Raw genomic sequence first — 20,624 nt, 5'->3', positions numbered from 1 at the left:
GGGGGGCGAAGGGAGGGTTGCCATGTTAACCTGGACAATAATGGGGAGAGGAGGTATGTGCCATGGTCAAACAGACTCTGTACAGTCCAGGGTGAGTGGTCAGAGTGATGCCTCCTTTTCCCTCTGTGTGGGAGATGGGCTGGATGGGGCTGCAGGGACCCTTCCTGTTCAGAGTTTGCCCACCTTGAAGGTGTCCCAGAGCTACCTCACACCCCACGCCTCCTGAGGTGCCCGCCCATCTCACCGCTAGTGTTTCTTGAGATTTAGGGGCTGTGACTATGGGATGCTTGGGTATTGGAATGGGGGGTGCAGGTGGGAGGTATGTCTTATCCTAATCACTGTATATGCAGGAGTGATGTACTTGTACAAGACAATGAAAACAAAGGTCAGAGAATCACGGCCAGGCCTGCAACCCAGTGTTTGGAATGAGAACAAGCAGTTTAGACCCGGGCCGAAATGTAGGCTGGGAGGGAGGACCTCCATGAGGAAGGCAGGGAACTTGGCACCTCCAGGATGGGGAGGGGTGAGGGCAAGTTGGACCTGGCAGATGAAGGGGGCCAGGCAGCCAAAGCCAAGTCCCCACAGGCAGATTTGAGTGTGTCCTGCATTACAGATGAGAGCAGTATTAGACTAACATAGATATATATCAGTCCCAGAATGTCGCCTGGAATTTCTGTTATAATTTGGTTTTAGATTACATTTTTGCTTGCTCTGTCTCTTTCTCTGAAGAGTGCAATACAACATGGCGATTCTGGCTATCTCAGTTCTGGTTCATCAAGATTTTAGTGCACTGAGATTTTATTGGCTAATTAGAATTAATTGTAATTCTGGGATACTTAATAATGCCGTTATGCAATTCTCACTGTTACCCATGGAGAATGAGATCAAGCGCATATGGGGCAGACAGGATCTGTTCCTCATTGGCCACTCTAATGGGGTCACATGTAGCCCTGGGCAGGAAGCCCCAGTGACTGAACTGCCGCCACAGCCCTTCCAGAAGCCCCACACTCCATTCTGGGGAGTTGAAAGCTCTTCAGAGATCAAGGGAATAATGACATAGTTGAGACAGCTCACAGAACCTTCTAGCACAATCTTTTTAAGATCCATCAGCAACAATATCCAGCCCAGACGGCTTTGTCCTGAGTTCCCTTATCATCAATATACCTTTTATCCTGGCTTACCTGAATTATTTGTGCAGAAAATGGTTTTGCCTAGCTGGGAAGACCTACCTATACGCACATTTCTTTTTAAGACCCACCTCTCTATTGTTACAGATTTTCTTTTTCTACCTATTTTTGAGTAATTCCTGGGAATAACACAGAAGAGGCATTGGAAATGACAGTCACCTGGATGCAGGTCCCAGTTTTTCCTCCAGTAAGCTCTCCTACAATGAGGTGAGAGCGGAAATTGCTATATTTTTAGATGAAATTTCTTTGGGAACTAGTTTCTATTTTATCAGGAATCCTCTGGCTATTTGGTTTTGTTTTTTGTTTTTTGTTTTTTTGTTTGGCAGGGGTGGGGGCGACTCCAGCTAATTTTTTATGCTGATATCCATAACACTGCCTAAGAGTTTGGGGATAATGGATTGTAATGGAGAAAAGCTGTTCTCCAGTGAACATTAGAAGCAGGTCTTGGCAAATAAGGGCGCAGAGAAGATGCTAACAAACGAGAGGGGTGGCCCCCAGGGCCAAGAGAGAACATCTGAAAACAAGACAGGAGTAAACACATATCTGCAGCAGGACAGCGCGGGTGCCTCCCAGGAGGAGAACTGCGCTGTGCTCACTGATCCCCACACGTCTAGGAGCAGTCAGTCTGTCCTGTCCGTCGCTGACAACTTGAAGAGCTTGGCGCCCTGCCAGGCCCTCTGCCTCTCCAGCTCCTCCCAGATGGCTGTTTTCATACTACAAAGCTGATAAGCTGTCTCTTTTGTTCCATAACTATAATTAAGTCTCTCTTGGTCTTGGGTGTCTGTGTGGGAGTGTGTTTTGGGGTCGGGATAGTGGTCCCGCCACCCTTCTGCAGGCCCAGAAGCACGACCCTGAGCCAGTGGGAGGAAACAAAGCCAGGACTAGGGCCAAATACTTCTTTTCATATGAGCCATTTTTTTTCTTTAAAATCATGCCGCATTTAAATTTCTTTACACTAATAACTTTCTCTCTCAAAATTAAAATTGCTGTTCTTTTTGGTACAAGAGATTAAATCAGGTCCACATATCACAGTCTCCTTCTCAGCAGTCTCTAGGAGGCTGGTCCTTTCCAGTGACCTCCATCCCTGCCCTCATCATCCAGAATTCCCAGGACCCTGGCCTGTGGCTGCCATCCCTGAGTTGTCCCTTCCCTCCCACAGCCCCACCGTCCTGGTCTGGGACCTGCTCTGCCCCACACCTGCGTCCACAAGGGAGCTGAGAAGTGCCAACCAGGCTTACCACTTGAACCCCAGTGGTCTGGTCTTTCTGGAGACATCTGGGGAAACACGGGTTCGTGGGCACTCCACAGGGGGCAGAAGACTAGTCCTGGGGACACGCCACCAGTCCCTGCTCAGGACACGGTGTGGGTGGCGAGGGTTACTCCTGCAAATACCAAGACCAGGCTGGGCTGTTCCCACCCCCAGAGTAGACACAGAGGACTTTTGAGGGTTTCATGGGGTAGGAGCATTTGCCCAGGCTGCTTCTGAATGGAGCCTCCCCCTCCCTCCAGAATACACAGGGATTGTGCTTGTGACTTGGGTGCAACTCACAATGCCCAGGGTAATCCCAAAGATGTAAACGGGGGTTGGTCAGGGGAAGTCTGTGCAGCTAGTGACAGTCCCCACAGGCCACTGGCCACAGCCGGCCTCCTCTTGGGATCGGCCCCGGAGACCGCACAGCCGTGCACAGTGGGCCCTCCTGATCACTGGTGGCTTTTCCTTGGAGTAAGGAGGCAGCCTATATGGCCCCCGTTCAAGTCCTATCAGCAGCTACAGGAGCTTTCCCCACCCACCCTCCACCATCCACATGGGCAGCCTTGCTTTCAGGCTGTAATTAAGGAAAAAATAAACATTACTGGAGACATTACAGGATGTGACACTTCCTGCTCTGTTTCTGAAGCTGTAAACGTGATGGATGACCCATCGTGAGATTATTATGAAAGATGAACCCGCTTATGAATTTCAACAGAACCTAAAATATCATCAATGAGCACAGTCAGTTTAATGGTTCATAAACCAGCTGCTTAATTGTTGTGACACAGAAGGTCGAGAAAGATTGCCTGGCATTTTTCCAAAAGATGTTAGCCAAGAACATGGATTTCCTCAGTAGCCTTCCGGTTCGTTTTCCTTCGTGTCCTGCGGCCAGTGCTCTGGAGAGTTCCGGGGCCTGCTTTCTATGCTAGAAATGTTTTTCTTGGGCAGCAGCATGGCTGTGCCCAAGATGTTAAACTATAGGGGAGACAGCTCTGTAATGATTGTGGATTTGTTATTCCCTATGATTTGGTTCAGCTGTGTAAACAGAAAGCCAAAACAACACTGGCTAAAATAAGCCCAAAATGCATTCTCTTTCCGGGGAAGGAAGCATGGCCATTGGCATTCCCCGCTGGCATGGAATTTGCAGTGGGGCTTCTAGCAAGCGGGAATCCCTCCATCCCACTGCGTGCGCCTTCCGTTCTCCCTCCAAAAGTGGCTGCCGCAGCTCCAGCCTTCACATCTGGTCAGATAGCCTCTCGGGTGGTGGCCGTTCAATGCAGAGGAGAACCGTGGCAGGCCAGGCTGGGGGAGCATATGGGAGGACCCCATGGGCATAATGGTAACCCACAGCACGCATGGCACAGGCTGGGAGTACGTGGCTGTGAGCGCAGTGAGGGGCGTGTGAGCACAGCTGTGGGGAGCTAGGACCTGGGGAAGGGAGGCAGTGAGGCCACCCTGGAGCCAACCACACTGGGCATTTGGAGAAGGGGGGAGTTGGTGAGGGGTGTTTTGGGAAAGAATGGGACCCATGGCAGTGAGTGCTGCTGGTCAAGCAAAACCAGAGGGCGGCGGAGAGGGGCCTCATGGTCTGGAGGCCACGGTTTGTGGACAGAGCTCATCACGGCCACGAGGAAGGTGTGGTACTGGGCAAACCTGATGTAGGTCTGTGGGAGGCATTGTGGTTGACCTGAGGAGGCTTTTACCCCTTCTGAGCCCAGCCACAGGCCTTCCTGGGGCTTGGGGGTCTGAGTGGGAGGTGCTGGAGCAAAGACTCTCACCCCCTCTTTTTACTGTGTCCTGTTAGTCACCATGCAAAAATCATTAGTGTTTAGTGTGGTGTTCCATGAATCATTGTTTGCATGTAACACCCAGTGCTCCATGCAATCCATGCCCTCCTTAAAACCCACCACTGGGCTAACCCATGCCCCCACCCCCTTCCTCTCTAAAAACCCTCAGTTTGATTTCCAGAGTCCGTGGTCTCTCATGGTTCCTCTCCCCCTCTGATTCCCCCCCTTCATTTTTCCTTCCTTCTAATATTCTCCATGCTATTTCTTATGTTCCACAAATAAGTAAAACCCTATGATAATTGACTTTCTCTGCTTGACTTATTTCCCTCAGCATAATCTCCTCCAGTCCCATCCATGTCAACGCAAATGATGGATATTCATCCTTTCTGATGGCTGAGGAATATTCCATTGTGTATATGGACCACATCTTCCTTATCCATTGGTCTGTGGAAGGGCATCTCGGCTCCTTCTACAGTCGGGCTTTGGTGGACATGGCTGCTATGAACATTTGGGTGGCCCTTCTTTTCACTGCATCTGTATCTTTGGGATAAATACCCAGGAGTGCAGTTGCTGTCACCCCCCCTTTCTGTTCTCTTGGCTCCTCAGGTGGGTGTCCGGTCCCTGCTGGGTTTGGGGGTGGGCAGCAGGGTATGGAGGCAGAGACCTCCCACCAAGGGGTTGCATTGCTCCTTCTCCTGACACCTGCCAGAGAGGTTGCACGGGCAGGCACTGGAGAAGGAGTCACTGAGCTATCTTTTATTCTGCAAAATAAAAACAAAAAGCCCAGGTCCCTGTTTACTGGAAGGTAAAGAAATCATAGTTATCAAAGCTAGCAAAGTAGTCATTTAGCTTGATACGAGGCGTATATTTAAAGTGTCTGAATGTTTCCTGATGGAAGCGTTTTCAAGGGCATTTCAGCGGCTGCTTCTGTCGGCCAGCCGCACAAGGAGTGGACCCCCCTTGGAGGAGGGTCGGCGGGACAGTCCACGGGGACGCGGGAGCAGGAGAGCTTCTCCGCCAGGCACCACCCCTCCAGGAGTGAGGACCCAGGGCCTCCACTGGCATCAGTGCCTGCTCAGGCCATCCGCGTGGGCCAGCTTGGGCCTCCCAGCACCAGGTTTCATCAGCAGACACCTCGACTCTCTGGGAGGCAGATTCCCGGGGCTCCAGCCCAACAATCTCACTGCACTGCCACCCAGATGGGCATCTTTTCACAGCTCTCAACCTAACTGAACCTCACGGGGTTCAGATGGCAGGTTTTCTTAGAGGGAACTGTGCTCCCTCTGCCTCCCACCGTGAGAGGGAACGGTGGTCTCCCAGCTGGGAGGCTGACTTGTGGAGGACCCTAGGTTCTGGGACCTGAGCACACATAGACAGCAACTCCTGGGGCTTCATCTTATGGCGGGAGAGCCTCCCTGTGCCCCAGATAGGGCTCCCCCTCTAAGGGACTAGGGACGTTGCTTCTGGCCATTGGCCACATGACCCTTAGGACGCCCCGCCCCCATTTCCCCTCCCCCCTGGCCCACCCCCCACAGGGCACAGGTTGCAGGGACAGGGGGCGTGTGCGGTCCGTCAAGAGCACCCCCACGGGCAGCCCTTCACTCCCAACTGCACTGTAAACATCAGCTGGGCTCGACCACTTCCCTGGTCCAGGTGGTCAGAACCACGTGGGCCAGTTCCACAGGGTCTCTGTGACTGGCCACGCTTGCACCAGGACCATGTGGCAGAGGGATGCATCCTAGCCTGGAGCACAGAGCCAGGGTGGACAGAAGGAACCAGTCGTAGAGTGCCTCCCCATGGCCGTGGGTGTCACCCGGCCACCCGATCCTGCTGTCCGTGGCAGCACCCTTCCGTGTGACCACGTGCGAGCCCTGAGTTGCCGGCAAGACAAGCAGACGTGTGGAGACCTGGCCTGGGCGGGGGTGCCAGCCTGAGGCTCACAGGGTGAGTGGCTGAGGAGGCGGGGGTTGGGGGACGTGTGGTCTCTAATTTGACACGCGCGGGAGAAGGTACTCTCCATAGTCTGTGCCTGCAGTGAGGTCACGGAGGAAATGACCCCCTCGAGCAGCTTCTGTGGAAGAGCACGGAGCCCTTCCTCACAGGTCTGTGGGTCAGCACGGGTGTGGGGGTGCAGGCCTGTGCTTGGGTCTGGGTCCGTGGTGGCAGCAGGAGCTCAAGAAGAGAGACCCAACCCCTCACGCATATGGCAGGGCTGGCTGACATCACACCCACCAAAATCTCACTGGAAGACAGGGTCCTTCTGTGGAAGCCCAGGGCAGGAGGGCCACCTGGTCCAGGCAGCTGGGAGCCTCGCCTCAGTGCTGGCTACAGTTGTGTGCATGAGCCCCGGTTCGTGCCCTGCATGAGACCCTGCATTCCCAGGGGTTTCCAGACCCCTGCCTCCAAGGTCGAGTTCTAACTGCCTGAAGCAACACACAGGCCCTCGGCACTGCCCCCACGAGCCCCAGGTTCCCACACCATGTGTTCTACCAACCCAGCACGCAACCCCAGCTCAGCCCTCCTATCCGTCCATGCCTTCCGTCTCCTCCTGGAAACGTTCTCCTAAGCCTTCAGGCCCAGGGACCTCAGCAGCCTGTGTTTGGGGGAGGGTCTCATCCTGAGATCCAGCTTTCTGGACAGAAACACTGGGACGATGGTCCCACTGGGGAGGGGGCTGAGTGCCAGGCCCTGGGCAGGGGTGGGAGGAGTTCTAGTAGGAAGGGCATGGGGTAGGTGGTATGAGGACTCCTGCCCTGTGGCTCCACACCTGCCTGACTCTGTGTAGGAAGGAGGGTGGAGAAAGTGGGTTCCAGTGGTCAAGGGATCTTCCCACTGGACATCTGCCTGGGAGTCAGAGGCTCTTGTGCTCATGGGCAGGAACCAGATCCCAGATGAGGGGGACCAGGCTCAGGGGTTTGGGTCCCATCACAGCCACACACCGGCCTCTGCTAGCCCTGAGGACAGAGAGTTCTCCCTCCCAGGGACCAGGTCAGGTAGAGAAACAATATCTACATCCTACATCCATGAGGCTAAGGAGGGAAAACAGAATCAGCATTTATAAGCACTTGCTGTGTGCTTGATTCTACCCTGGGTAGCAACACAGTGCAGGCTCCGATGCATGCCAGCCCAATGCCCCTGGAAAAGCCTCCTTAGTCTCCCCAGGCCTCTGTCTGCCTGTTCTTAAAATGGGCAGAATAACCCTCTGGGCTGGGTGATTGGGAGCGTGACATGGGACCGTCCCTTTCTGGATCCAGGTCAGCAGCCCGGCCCACAGAAGCAACATTGTGTAACTCCCTTTGCATTTCCAAGAGTCCTCAAGAGTCTCTCTGGGTTTATGCCTCCTGCCCAAACAGGTAGTTAAGCAACCATACACTGAGACAGCCCCCCTCCCCGATCAGTACAGAGGTCATGGTAAGAGGCAGCTCCCAAGACCACTCTTCTGGGGCCGTCGGCCTTTGGTGCCCGTGAGCTGGGCCCCATCCTCCCGCCTTATAGAGACGAGACTCTGCTCCTCGCAATGTCCAAGGCAAGTCTCCAGGGCTGGTTGCTGCTAACGTTGTGGGTGGGAGCTCCCTGTCCTGTGTCGTGGCCTGGCCAGGCTGCACATTGTCCATAATCACACCTGTCTTGTCTCAGGAGGTGCTCCAGGCCCCACCAACCAGGGTCCACGGGGAGAGAAAGCCCATGCTGTCAGATAGGTGTGCCCTGTGTGCAGGGACGGCCAGCCCCTGGCAAGTCGGGGTCTCTAACAGGGTCCCTCCGATCCTGTAGAGCTATAGGGGCACGCCTGTGCCACCGGAAGGGGGTGAGGAAGGCCTTGGGGGGGTGGATTCCGAGGACCCACTCTTGGCAACTCCCTAATAACTCCACTGTGATATTTTCTCTGCTTTTATTGAAAAACCCATGAAAAGCAGAATATAAAATCATTGCCTCTAAAGCACTTGGATGTTAACAATCCAGAGGATTATTTCAGAGGGAAAACAGGCTTGAGTTGCTCCCTGCCTCGGGGGGAGACCCAGCCTGGGAAGTCTTTAAATGGAGCCTTGGGGAACGCAAGACCCTTAAGTCAGCCCGGCCCTGTCCTGACGCCCAGCTTGGGGGAGCATAGGTGTGTCCTTCTCCCAGGGCACCCAGGCCACGTTGGGGGGAGGGCTGTGCATTAGGCAGGCCTCAGAGGCCTCCTGCCAGGGGCTGCAATTTCCTAGTCCTGTGGGCTCCAGCCTTGCTTTTAATAGCACCCACAGCATTACCAGGAGGAAATGGGCCCTCTTACTTGGTGCGGAGAAGAATTCCATTAATGTTCTAAGAATTCCATTAACGTTCGCTCTGACCTTTGCTAATTCCAGCATCATTAGCCGTGCATACGTTTCAAAATCTCCTTAATGCCAAAAACCAGTAATGGGTGTCTGCTATGCTTGCTTAATGAGCCATAAAATGAACCAGTGGGTGATGTGTTTCTCGCCATCAAGCCCCTGGTTAAGTAATGGCCAGGCCAGTGCACCGAGGCTATGCGTCTTGTCGCCAGACAACAGCTCCAGGCACTGGCTTTTCTAATCACAATTGATTAAAAGGCAAAAATATTTATAGGCACACAGCTTATTTTCCATTATCTTTAAAAAAAATTTTCTCTGTAATTAGTTTCTCCATCATCATTTTGAGAGAATGTTAACATCATTGATCTTTGTTTCTTTCATGATGATAAATCCCGCAGAGACTGGGCCTTCCTCCCCAGGCCTGGCTCCCACCTCCTTCCCCGAGGTCCTAACTCCCACTGGCAGCTTCCCTGCTCAGACCTGGTCTGCACGCCGGGCAGGCCCCAGTCTCTGTGTTCACAAAATCTGTATCTTCTTGATAGGGAGAAATGTGAGAAAAACACATATCCCGAAGTTGGTTACTCTACCTTTTTTTTTTTTTAAACATTTGCTACATCAGGTAGCATGTTTAGTTCGAGCAGACATTTGAAGTGGTTTCTGTCTTAGTGCATATATAATACTGTTTTAACCTCTAATCCACACTGTTTTCTCAAGATCTAAGTCATTTTGAAAGCTATTATTATAAACAGTTACATCATATTCCAATAAGCTTGTAAGTCAAAGTTCACCTTCTATCTCTCGAATGTGGAAAGACTCTTTTCCCTCTGATATATATCCTTCAACAGATCATGCCACAAATATCTCTAAGAATGGAAGTTTGCCTTTTCATTGTTGTTATGTGTTTGTTTGCCTGTTTCTTCAGTTCAGTGATTTCTTTGTGGGGTCAGGGGTGACGAATAGCTTTATGGGTTTAGCTTTTCAAAAAGGCGGTGGCAGTCTGCAGGGTGGGATCCCTCTGGACGGAGCCGAGTGACAGGTCCTAGAAGAGGCTCTGGGGTTTGACAGGTCCCCTCCCCTCTGTTCTCACTCTGTGTTTCGTGAACTCCTCCCAGGCACTGCCCCATGTGGCCCCCGCCCCTTTGCATGGCCAGGACCCGGGGACTTGCTTCCAGTGATGGCTACCTCTTCCTTGGACACTGGGTCGTAAAGACTGTCCCTCCCGTGACTTTCCGTTTCCCCACTTTGCCCTCAGCATGATCTCTCTGGAAGCCCATTGTGTTGTGAGCTGCTGATAGAGAGACCCACGTGGCAGGGAACCGAGGGCAGACTCTCCAAGGCCCTGAGGCCCCGATGAAGACACTGAAATTTCAGCATGAGACGTAATCTCCCCCAGAGTCCAAGCTGCGGCCAGGTCAGGTCAGGGGCTGGTCTGTCTCCCCAGACCACAGGTCTGCAGGGCAAGTTCTGACGGGGCACCTCCCTCCCACTCCGACACCCCCTGTTGGGAGCCACCTCCCGATGGTACCTGGATCCCAGGCAGAGGCAGCATCGGAGTCCCTTTCTCTGGGCTCCTCGGCCCTGGCTTCATTCTGGAAGGAGAACCTGAGCACTCCCCACCTCCTCTGTCGGGCTGCTATGAGGGGACCAGTGAGTCTCAGAGAGCCGGCATGCAGTAGGGCCTCCACACTGTCAGCCCCCAGCCTCCCCAACCCATGTGTTCCTCCCCTGGGGCCTGACGACCTTGCACGCCCCTCTCCCACATCAAACTGTAGACAGCTGTCCACTCTCCCAGCACCCAGCCAGCACTCTGAGATGCCTGGTCAGCTAATAAGGGGGCGTGTGGACCAGAGGGTCCGTCAAGGCCTTCCAGGAAGGACAAGGTCCCCGGCAGCCCCGGGGACCGTTCCCAAGGGTCAGGGCTGGGAGGCCGCAGTGTAGCCAAAGTGCAGGGAGCCGGCAGGTCTGGGGACCGCCAGAGGTTTGGCCTGCTGTCCTCTTACGACATCTCCTCTTTTCTCCTTCCAAGGGCCTGAACCCAGATGATGTGCTGAAGATGGAGAGGGGCAGAGAAGTGGGGTGCGGGCGCTGGGGTGTGCGAGGGGAGGCTCACTGGGCCTAGCCCACTCAGACCCACCGCCCCAATGCTCCAAAAGTGAGGCTGGGTTGCTTGCCTGGGGCTTCTCCGGGAAAGACACCCATGTCCACCCTTCTGGGTGGGGCTGGGGCCTCGCCCATCTTGCACAGGAGCCCCATTCCAGGCCTGTGCACAGGCACACACACAGCGGTGCCCTCGAATATACGTGCATTCGTGCATACACACACATGTTTGTGTACATGCACAAACATGTGTGCAAAAAAGAGTGCATGCTTCGGCCTTGGCATCAGAGGGGCTTGCCCTAATTTCCTGCGACAGGACAGTGACAGGTGTGCAGCCTCCGAGGTCCCTGGGCTGCTTGGGAGATGGCCCTCTGTGCAGGTGGGGGCAGGCAGGGGACAGCCCCTTCACACTGCCCCCTGCCCATCAGGCCCCCAGAACCTGGGTTCACTCCCTGGCGGACTGGGCACCTGCCTGCTGGCTGGCCTCAGTTTACCCGCTTGTGCTGTGAGCAGATGGACCCGTGCATCACTGGGGTCGTTTCAGCTCTGGTGGTGAAGGAGGCTACCCACGCTACCCAAATCCTGGCTGGTTTTTCCTGCATCCCTGCGGTTTTCTGACAAAGAGGGGCATGCTAGCACTTGAAATGTTCTCACCTCTTGCTATTTTTGCAAGAGGCCTGAACGCAACTGTTAAAAATAGAAATAATGAGGGAAGGCAGAAGCTTCTGACCTTGAGTCACGAGGCCAGGACAGGTTCCCAGGATCCTTTCCGGCTCGTAATGATAGATGATGGTCGCGCTGCATGTGTCCTTAGCTAATTTATCCTTGGCCTAGAGAGAGAGAAAGTTTTCTGCCTGCTTTTTTTCGGGGAGAGAACTGGAAAAGTGCTCTAGGCCCAGTAGCTTTGCTCAATCTGTTTTAGGTGCTCTCTGGCTGACAGGGCTGGAGGGAGCCTGTCCCAGGTGCTCTGAGCTGCCAGGCCACCTGTACTGGTCAGAAGCCAGACAGGCCCCACCAGAAATCTGGCTGTGTGCCAGGAGTGACCACCCATATTCCTGCTCCCTTGAGCCACCCTGTCTCCCTGCAAAGGGACCCTGAAGGCTAAGGATCCTCCTGCACCCTCGGGAGGCTGGTTGTAGGTGAAACAAGGGCCGTCCTCCCCAGTGTCCCACGCAAAGCTGTGTAGGGTGGGGCCTGGGAGGTGGCGGGACCCCAGCATCTGGCAGTGGCAGGCCTGGCACCTCTTGAAGATACAGGAGAGGTTTGCATCTGGAAGGGTCCTTGGGATCTCATACCCAGGAATATTCAGGACACCAGCTTCTTTCCACTCTCCCCGTACACACATGGCCACCCCTTGTTCCATTCTGCCACCTCTCCCAAACAAGAGGATCCCCCACTCCCCAGGAACTCTAGAGAGGGGCAGAGTTTCAGGGAAGCTGGGACCCACCCCCCCCCCACAGCACCTGGAAGTGAGCTGAGATGCTGTCACCATCCAGATCTTCAGTCTGCACGATTTAGAGCTGCTTTTTTAAAAATCCGGGACGCTGCTCAAAGCTCACAGTGGTACCTCTGCCTTCAGGTGCTGAGACTGGGAGAGATTCAGTGAGAAACAAACCAAAGGAGTTTCTTGCATGTTATGGTGTGGAGAAGGGTGTGCAGATGTGGCCAGGGGGCGTGGGTCCACGCAGGAGGGCAGGTGGGGAACCCTGGCCAGAGTGAAGGCATGGGTGCATTTTGGAGACGGGGTGGGCACATTTCACTTTTTGCCTTTTATGAATTACTCCAAGGCAGGTTCTGGATCCGTCCCAGGAGCAATGGGACGATGGCTGGTAGCACGTGTCTTCTGTGACCAAGAGGACGCTTTGGCATGGGTGTTCCCGCCGTTCTGCTGCCCTAGGTTTGTGGGATTCAAGATTCACTGTGTGGTTGATGCTACAGGGAGGAGGGTGGGGGTGGTGTGTGTGTGTGTGTGTGTGTGTGTGTGCGCACAGAGCCACATGTCCATGCGTGTCCATGGGTGTCCATGTGCGGGGGGGGGGGCTACCCAGATACTCAGCTGTCCTTCCTGCCCTGAGCACCCCCGCTGGGCTCCCCAGAGCCCATGGTTGGCTAGGGAGTCTTGGTGAGGCCCAGTCCTTGGCTGGCACTTCCTGCTGCCACGAGAGAATGGCTCTCTTTGTCCTTCCTCAACAAGAACTAAACCTCTGATCTGGGATTCTCGGGGTTTCCTCTGCTCAGCCAGGAAGATAACAATAAGGCAAGACCCTACCAGGCTTTAACACGGTGTCCCAGTGGTGTACACCGGTGAGAGGGGTCCGGGAGTCTTGCTTTAAAGCCCGGCAACAGCTCCCCAAGACGGCCTGGGAGACAGATGCCAGCCAGATGGCCTCTGGGAAGCCGGGCTCGCCTGTGGTCGGCTCCTGTCACCACCCCAGGTCTAATGATTCCAGAATTGGGGCATACGGGGCCGTTCCGTTACCACACCAGTCTCCACAGGACAGAAAAGGAAGGAAGACATCTGCAGATGCCCAAAATAGAGAATCGGTTGAGTCACCCTAGGCCAGAAACAAGTGGTTTTGGTGAAGGAAGAGGCCCGAGGTCCCGAAGCTGCCAGGCATCTGCAACCTGGCCTCAGCCATGTGTTATGGCCAGAGCAGCCTGGGCTTTGGACCCCGAGTCCTCAAGACTAGCTGGACTCACCCATGCCCTCGAGAGGACACAGAAATGGCAAGGGGTGTGCAGACGGCACAAATGCAGGTGACTCCTTTTCCCAGGAGAGGCTGGGCATGGGCCATGGGGCAGCCGGTGGGAGTCAGGCCACGGCTGGTAGGTCAGCACCCGGGGCTGGTGGAAGGCTCTCATTCCTCGGGGAAGCCCCTCTGGGTTTCTCCTCCAAGAGGAACTTGCCGGCCCTCCACCTTCACTCCAGCCTCTCCCTTCTCGTTTCTCTGATGACATGTCAGCCCAAGGGGTGCCCCTTTGATCCCGGCACCAGGTCTGGGCAGGGGATCAACCCCCTTCTATCTCACTGATGGATTCAGACTCTCGGATGAGCTGAAACCCTAGTCCGCTCCCCCCACCCATTCATATATGGAAACCTGATGCCCAGGGGGATGGTGTCAGGAGGTGGGAGCCCCAAAGGATGGCATTAGTGCCCTTATAAGAAAAGACCCCAGAGAGCTCCTTTGTCCTTTCGGCCACACTAGGAGACGGTGTGAAGATGGCCATCTAGTGTCCAGGAAGCAAGTCCTTGCCAGACATCAAACGTGGGGGTCGGTGCCTTGATTCTGGATGCCCAGCCTCCAGCCACCCGAGCGGACTCGGACACCTTCTTCTGCACCCTGCCTGCAGCCGGCCCAGCCAGCGACCACCGTGCTGGGTCTGGGGGCTGACCAGCGACCGCAGGAAGCGTCAGACCGTGATGGCAGCAATACCCGCAGAGCCCGGGCTCGCCACCCAGTTTTCCAACAGAGACCAGGAGGGAAGGCGGAGCTTGGGGCCGGAGTGTGGAAGGAGGGACGGCCAGTCTGCCTCTTTCACATCCAGGGATTCAGTCCCTAAGTGTTCAAAATAACACCAACCATATCCCAAATTGTTGCTTTGTCCCTGATTCAGCAAGCACGACTGGGTCCATGGTTCAGGCTTGGCCCTGTGCCTGTGTGTGGGGCTGCTCCTCCCCCTCTGGGGTCTCCCTGGTGGGAAGGGGGGGAACACTGGAGCCCAAAGGCCGGGGTGCAGCGGTCACCTCCCAGGAAGTCAGGAAGTCCTGCCCCCAGGTCACACCCGAGCCTCTGTTGTTCTGCAGTGTTGGCCCCTTGCTTTCCCCAAGCCCAGATTACTGGGCAGGCCACACCCCCCTCCCAGTCCTAGGGCTCCCCCAAACCCACCGGCAGATTGAGGTGTGAGCACCCCGCTGAGGAGTTACCGTGGGCCCCAGGCTGCTGCTGGCCCTCGGCTCCTGCACCCCCTCTTTGCACTTTCCCCGTGCGTGGTCCAAATCGCCGAGGCCTCCCAGAATACCACAATCCTTGCAGCTGTGTTCTCCAGGGACCGGCCAGCCGCATGGAGGAGGGTGTGCTGGGCCGGGGAGACAGACCAGGGGAGGGGGCTGCATTTTCCGGGAGGCATCAAAGGCAGTCTGGGCAGCCCTGGGGTCCCCTGAGGGCTGGGGCTGGGGGTTTTCTAAAGGGCACCCGGTGTCCCCCAAGACTGTCCGAGGCTCCTCCTCATCTCCCCGGAGAACATGAAGATTGCCCTAAGGGCACCAGCACGGACCATGGTCAGATCCCATCTGGGGGACAGCAGCCTGGAGTAGGCTCTGCTCAGAGGGACAGAAGAGATGTCCCCTGGCCACGGGGTGGGGAGGGCGGTCTGGGAGGTTCAGGGCAGAGCGCCTGCCGGGGTGCCTGGGGTGCAGACCCTGAGACCCAGGTGATGAAAGTGCTCCCGGGGAAAGTGAGCGACCTCTGGGGTCCCTTCGAGAAGCTTCTGAACACCCCCACATCTGTCCCTGTCCCTATTTCTACTGCAGTCCCTCTGCCTCCCTGCTTCTAGATGGGCTCCATCCTGTAGCTTGTCCTGCCTTGCTCGCCCTGGCTGACGTTCCCAAGGTTCTTTCTCTGCCCCTCAACTCCAGCAGCACAGTTTGGGCCCTGACCTGCTCTCAGGCGGCCAAGCTCTCCCGCAAGCCTTTGGACAAGGAGCCCAAGCTGAATTTGGGATATTCAGACCATTCCTCTTTAGTCCAGTGCAGTGATTTCCCCGGACTGAGAAATCTTTTCCAACCCTGTTGTCATGCCAGGAGGCGCGGGAGCAGATCTGAGCCCCAGTTACGGGATCCCCTGGAGACAGGCACCCATCCAACAGGGGTCCAGGGGAGAGACGGAGGAGAATGGGGCTTTTGGCCTTGACCACTAGACACAGGTCTGAACTGCAGGAGCTCAACAAACACTGATTTCTGTCTTTTGGTAAAGAAAGCAGGTTGGGGGCACCTGGGTGGCTCAGTGGGTTGAGCCGCTGCCTTTGGCTCAGGTCATGATCTCAGGGTCCTGGGATCGAGCCCACATCGGGCTCTCTGCTCAGCAGGGAGCCTGCTTCCCTTCCTCTCTCTCTGCCTGCCTCTCTGCCTACTTGTGATCTCTCTCTGTCAAATAAATAAATAAAATCTTAAAAAAAAAAAAAAGAAAGAAAAGAAAAGAAAGCAGGTTGGGCAGGGAGGTCCACGCAGATGGCCATGGGGCAGAGGGTGGAGGAGGAAGGACAAAGGCCTCGGTGCGGGGACCTTGGGGGTGGGGGGCAATAGATCCCTGTGGAGACTGGCCTGTGCCGGGGCTGTGCCTGATACGGGGGCACCAGCAGTGGCTTGTCCTGCTGTGACGCAACTGGCAGGAAAACAGAGTGGGAAACGCCCCTCAACCGGTGTGGTCCAGAGACCCCCTACTCAAGGCCAGACCTGCAGGCTGTGCCCACGCCACCCTCTCAGGTGTCCATGGCCACGGGGCATCACCACAGCGCCGTAAGCGGTACTGCAGAGGTGTGATAAAAGCCATCTGTCATTGATAAAAGGCGACGTCGTCTGTTTGCAAAGCCATAAGCCATCCTGGGGCTCAGCCAAGAAATGGCCTATAAAATTCTGAGTAATGACCTCAAAGCATACTTTCCAATATAAAGAATATTCTAGGCAGCTGTTTCTAGGATTTATCTGTGGGCGGTAATTTTATTCCCAGAACGATTACTGATGCCCCTCTTCGACGGCACACTCCCTCCCCCCTCCATTAGCAGCAGGAAAGCGTCTAGAACGTGTTCCACAGCCCTGGGAGCACAGGACCCTGTCCCCTGGGGGACAAGTGGCCATGCCTGCCCATGAGCCGTACCCTCTGCCGTCAGATGCATCGGCACACGGGGGCCTGGGGGAACGCCGGCTGGCTTCGGGGTCTCCCAGTCACCGGGGGAGGAGCTCAGCCCGGTACTGAATCTGCTTCTACGGTAACACAAGAACAGCCGGTTCTGTCTGGGCTGGAGGAGGGCAGGCATCCTCCCCGGCAAGGAGCCCTCTGACCACGCGACCCGGGGCAGAGCCTGAGATGTGCGGAGGACAGGGAGCCTCGGAAAGACAGGCCTGCACAAACCTGCTTGGGCTCCCCTGGAGCTTGTGCCCGACAAACAGAGGAGACTTGGAATTTTTTTTTTAAGGTTTGTTTGTTTGTTTGTTTGTTTTTTAGATTTTATTTATTTATTCAACAGACAAAGATCATAAGCAGGCAGAGAGGCAGGCAGAGAGAGGAGGAAGCAGACTCCCTGCGGAGTAGAGAGCCCAACGCGGGGCTCGATCCCAGGACCCTGGGACCATGACCTGAGCCAAAAGCAGAGGCTTTAACCCACTGAGACACCCAGGCGCCCCGAGACTTGGAATTTTCATGATTTGGCTGAGGAGGTTGTCAGCACTGGCCGTTGGGGTCAACGGCCTTCTTCGCACAGCTGATCCCCCCAGGGAACCTGACATCCCCATACAGGGCAGGGTATCGGCAAGGAACATGTGCCCCAGACCCGGAAATTCTAGGGCTCTGTATAAGAAGTCTTACTGTAATTTAGTCTCTCACTTGCCTCCAAATATCAGAACTTACTTGTCTAATATCTGCATTTTCATCTCTAATCTGCAAAGCCGTAGATTACATTACACATAAAATAACGTTTGATGAATGCCTTTTAATTTCACAGAATGCCTCTTTCTAAAATTATTCCCCTCGACCCAGGAAAGGACAGAATTACGTCACTGGCAACTTGGAGGTGAGAATGTTTTGCAAGTTTTACCAATTTTGGCTTTTTCTCTTCAGGTGAGCAAACACGGATGGACATCAGACTGATGTCCTCAGTTGTTGAGAGGAAGGAGACAATGTAAGTGATACCACGTTCCTTTACTCTGTCCCTGTCCTCCCCCAGACTCTCCCCTTAGCAGGGGCCGTGGCTCCAGTGGTTGGTGGTCCCAAAGCAGCGCCCCAAGTGCCTTGCCGTCAGGATCTAGAGGCATCTGCCCCCAGATTCTCACAACTCTGTGTCTACCATCTCTGATCTCCAGGAGGCCCCAGCCTCTGCGGAACCAAGAACACAGTACGGGCTTCCTTGTGGCCGGCTCCCACCGGGCTACACTCGGCTGAAAGCTTTCATTTAGAGAAGAGACCCAGAAACAGTTCCTTGGGTTTACTGAGCATTTTCTGCCCTGCGCACAGGGCTGAGCCCTCACTTGGAGCTCTGGCTCCCCACTCGGACACAGAGACTCTACACTCCAGGGTCCTTCCCACAGCCCTGGGAGGAGGAAGGGGACGCCCGTCCACTCTTGCTCAGGGCAGAAGCCAGGCTCAGAAATGCAAGCAAGTTTGCACGCCTCGTGGGTGGGACGTGGCCGCAGCTGGATATAAACCTGGCTAGTCTGACCCGGAGCCCTGTCCCTAATGACCCACCGAGGCAAATAGGTGTGGCTCCCCAGGTATGGACTGACCCACAGGGCAAAGCATAAACATCCCTTTCACAGCAGGGTAAACCAAGGCCCCAGAAATGTATCCACATGCTCACCATTACTTTGCAGTGAGCGATGGACCCCACTAGACCCAGGTCTTCAGGGCTCCCTGCTCAGCTGTGTCCACAGTCCCCCCCCCCAGCACCCTGTCCCGGGGGTCAGTCCCCAGCCGCAGTGCACAGGCCACTGTGGGAGGAAGCTGTGGGTCTTCTCCCTTATAAGAAGTAGTAACAGCCCCCATGCTTTGTAAGGGCGATTTGCTCTGTGGCCGCTGTGGGAGGTTATCGGGGGGCACCACAGCCAGCTCCTCTATCCTTCCAACTGTGGTCCCCTCTGAACTGGTGATGTGGCCCCCGTGGAGGTCTGCCCCCTCGTTTTTTAAGGCCAGGGTCTGCAGGGGAAAGATCCTTCTCCTACCCCTGAGGCCAGGTTGGCTATGTCTGTGGGCTCTTTCAAGCGGGTCCCCAGGAAGGACCTGCCTCCCTGACACCAGGAGGGGGCCTGAGTGCCCCTGGCCCCTTCCCATTATGCCCAGGGTTTGCCTGGTCCTGCCGAATGCTCAGGAAGGAGAGACCCTGGCCATTTTTTGGAAATGTTTCAAACTATTAGAATTTGCTATTTTCAAAGTTCAGTCATTGCTCTAAGTGGCTTCTTGGTAGGAGTTCCAGGTGACAGGATAATGCCAGGCCTTCCAGCAGGGACCTGTCTGGCTCACTCCTTCTCTCCCCTGAATCCCTAGCAGAGGGCCTGGCACACAGTAGGTGCTCAGCAAACAGCGGCAGGTCCTCAGCAAACAGCGGTATGTCCGCAGCAAACAGCAGCTGAATTGAACAGGTCTGGGTGACCTTTACCCCCTTGCCCCCATCCCTACCACACCGAGTGCCCTGGATGTGGGGGTGGGGGGAGGTGACAAGACAAAAGGGACATGAAGCAATTGGGACCCAGCCTCCTGCAGAGGCTGGTGCCAGTCATGGCAGGAAATGACGCTCACCGAGACGATCCCGAGAAGGTGAAACTCAAACCCAAACCTCAGGAGAAGGAAAGAAGGCCGCATGTGGTGACCTCTAGGAGCGGGGTCACTTTGGCCCCACTGACCCACCAGGGTCTTCCCAACTGACCCAGCCCAGATCCTCAAACACGTCCTCCTTCCTTCCCATCTTCAGCGGCTGACAATGTGAACTCTGGGATTCTCCACAGGATCACGCATTCCCCACTAGTGTCCTACTGGTCACTAAGCATGGCTCCCATGACCAAAGGGTGACACACCATGAGAATCTTCTGGGACTCCAAGTTGTTCTCTTCCAAGGAGCTTAGCAAAAAGCCCTGGGCTGCCGCCTGCATGTGACCTTGGGTCCTCACTGGGAGGCGCAGTCTCCGACTGGTCCCCTAATGCTGCTTTTGCCCTGTGATTAGAAATTAAAGCCGCTTTTTGCTTCACTGACCCCAAGTGAGTCTGCTGAGAGCAGTTCTGTCAGCAGGGTGAAGGGTGGCAAGCGAGGGTGTGAAGATCTAAAAGAAATGAGAGAACAAGCCCACAGACATCTGGCCATAGTCCTTCAACAGTGCATGCAAAGGTCCTGGGGTAGGCACCTGCTTGCCTAGGAAGGAGAGGAGGGAAGTACAAGACAAGTCAGAGAGTGGGATGGAGGCTGATCCTGGATGGCCTTGCAGGTCGTGGGCAGTGCTTTGGATGGAGAGTAACTGAAGGGCATTGGGGGGAAAACTGACCTACTCTCTGTCTTAGTAGGATCACTCTGATGTCCTGTGCAGCACGCAGTGGGAGTGGGAGGGCAGGACAAGGACGGAAGACAGGAAACCAGGGAAGAGGTTATCCCAACAGTCCAGGCGATTGACTCCGGCTTCAATCAGCAGCAGCAGTGGTAAGGACGAGTTTTGGAAAACTGCATTAGCAGGATTTATATCCAGGATAATTCCAAGATTTCTCAGCCCAGGCAAAGATTTGACTAGGAGGGGTCCTGGGGTAGTGGGGGGCGGTGGTGGGGGGTGGCAGACAGATTCTGGTCTAGGGCATGCTAGGTTTGAGATTTTCATCAGCCATCCGAGCGGAGAAAGCCAGCTGGGCGTTCGGCCTGCAGACGTGGAGTGGGAGTGCACCAGTGACTTTCAGTGGGACTGGAGGAGACACCGGGGGCACGTGGAGACAGGGGTTCTGGGCCTGAGCTCTCATCTCCAGGCGCAGGAGCCGGGTTATCAGACTGCATAGCGAGGGCGGCCGAGAAGGAGCAGTGGGGGTCAGAGGGGACTGGGATCTGCTCAGTGTTTGGGATGTTAGGGCTGGAGCCAGGGAAGTAGGTGGGGCCCGGAAGCCCCAAGCCACGAGGACATGGGCGCATGTGTGTTTCCGAAGTGCTTCCTCCCTGCGTGGCGTGTTTGTAACAACCCTCTGGTGAGTGGTTGGAGCAGCAGGGTGCGTCGGAGAGAGGCGATTTCCTACCGTTTGTGGTTTGCTGGGTA

This window comes from Enhydra lutris, unplaced genomic scaffold (assembly GCF_002288905.1).
Source record: "Enhydra lutris kenyoni isolate GAN:26980312 unplaced genomic scaffold, ASM228890v2 scaffoldscaffold13, whole genome shotgun sequence".
In the NCBI taxonomy this organism is placed as follows: domain Eukaryota; kingdom Metazoa; phylum Chordata; class Mammalia; order Carnivora; family Mustelidae; genus Enhydra; species Enhydra lutris.
The sequence above is the reverse complement of the archived record's forward strand: the minus strand, read 5'-3'. Positions refer to the sequence as shown.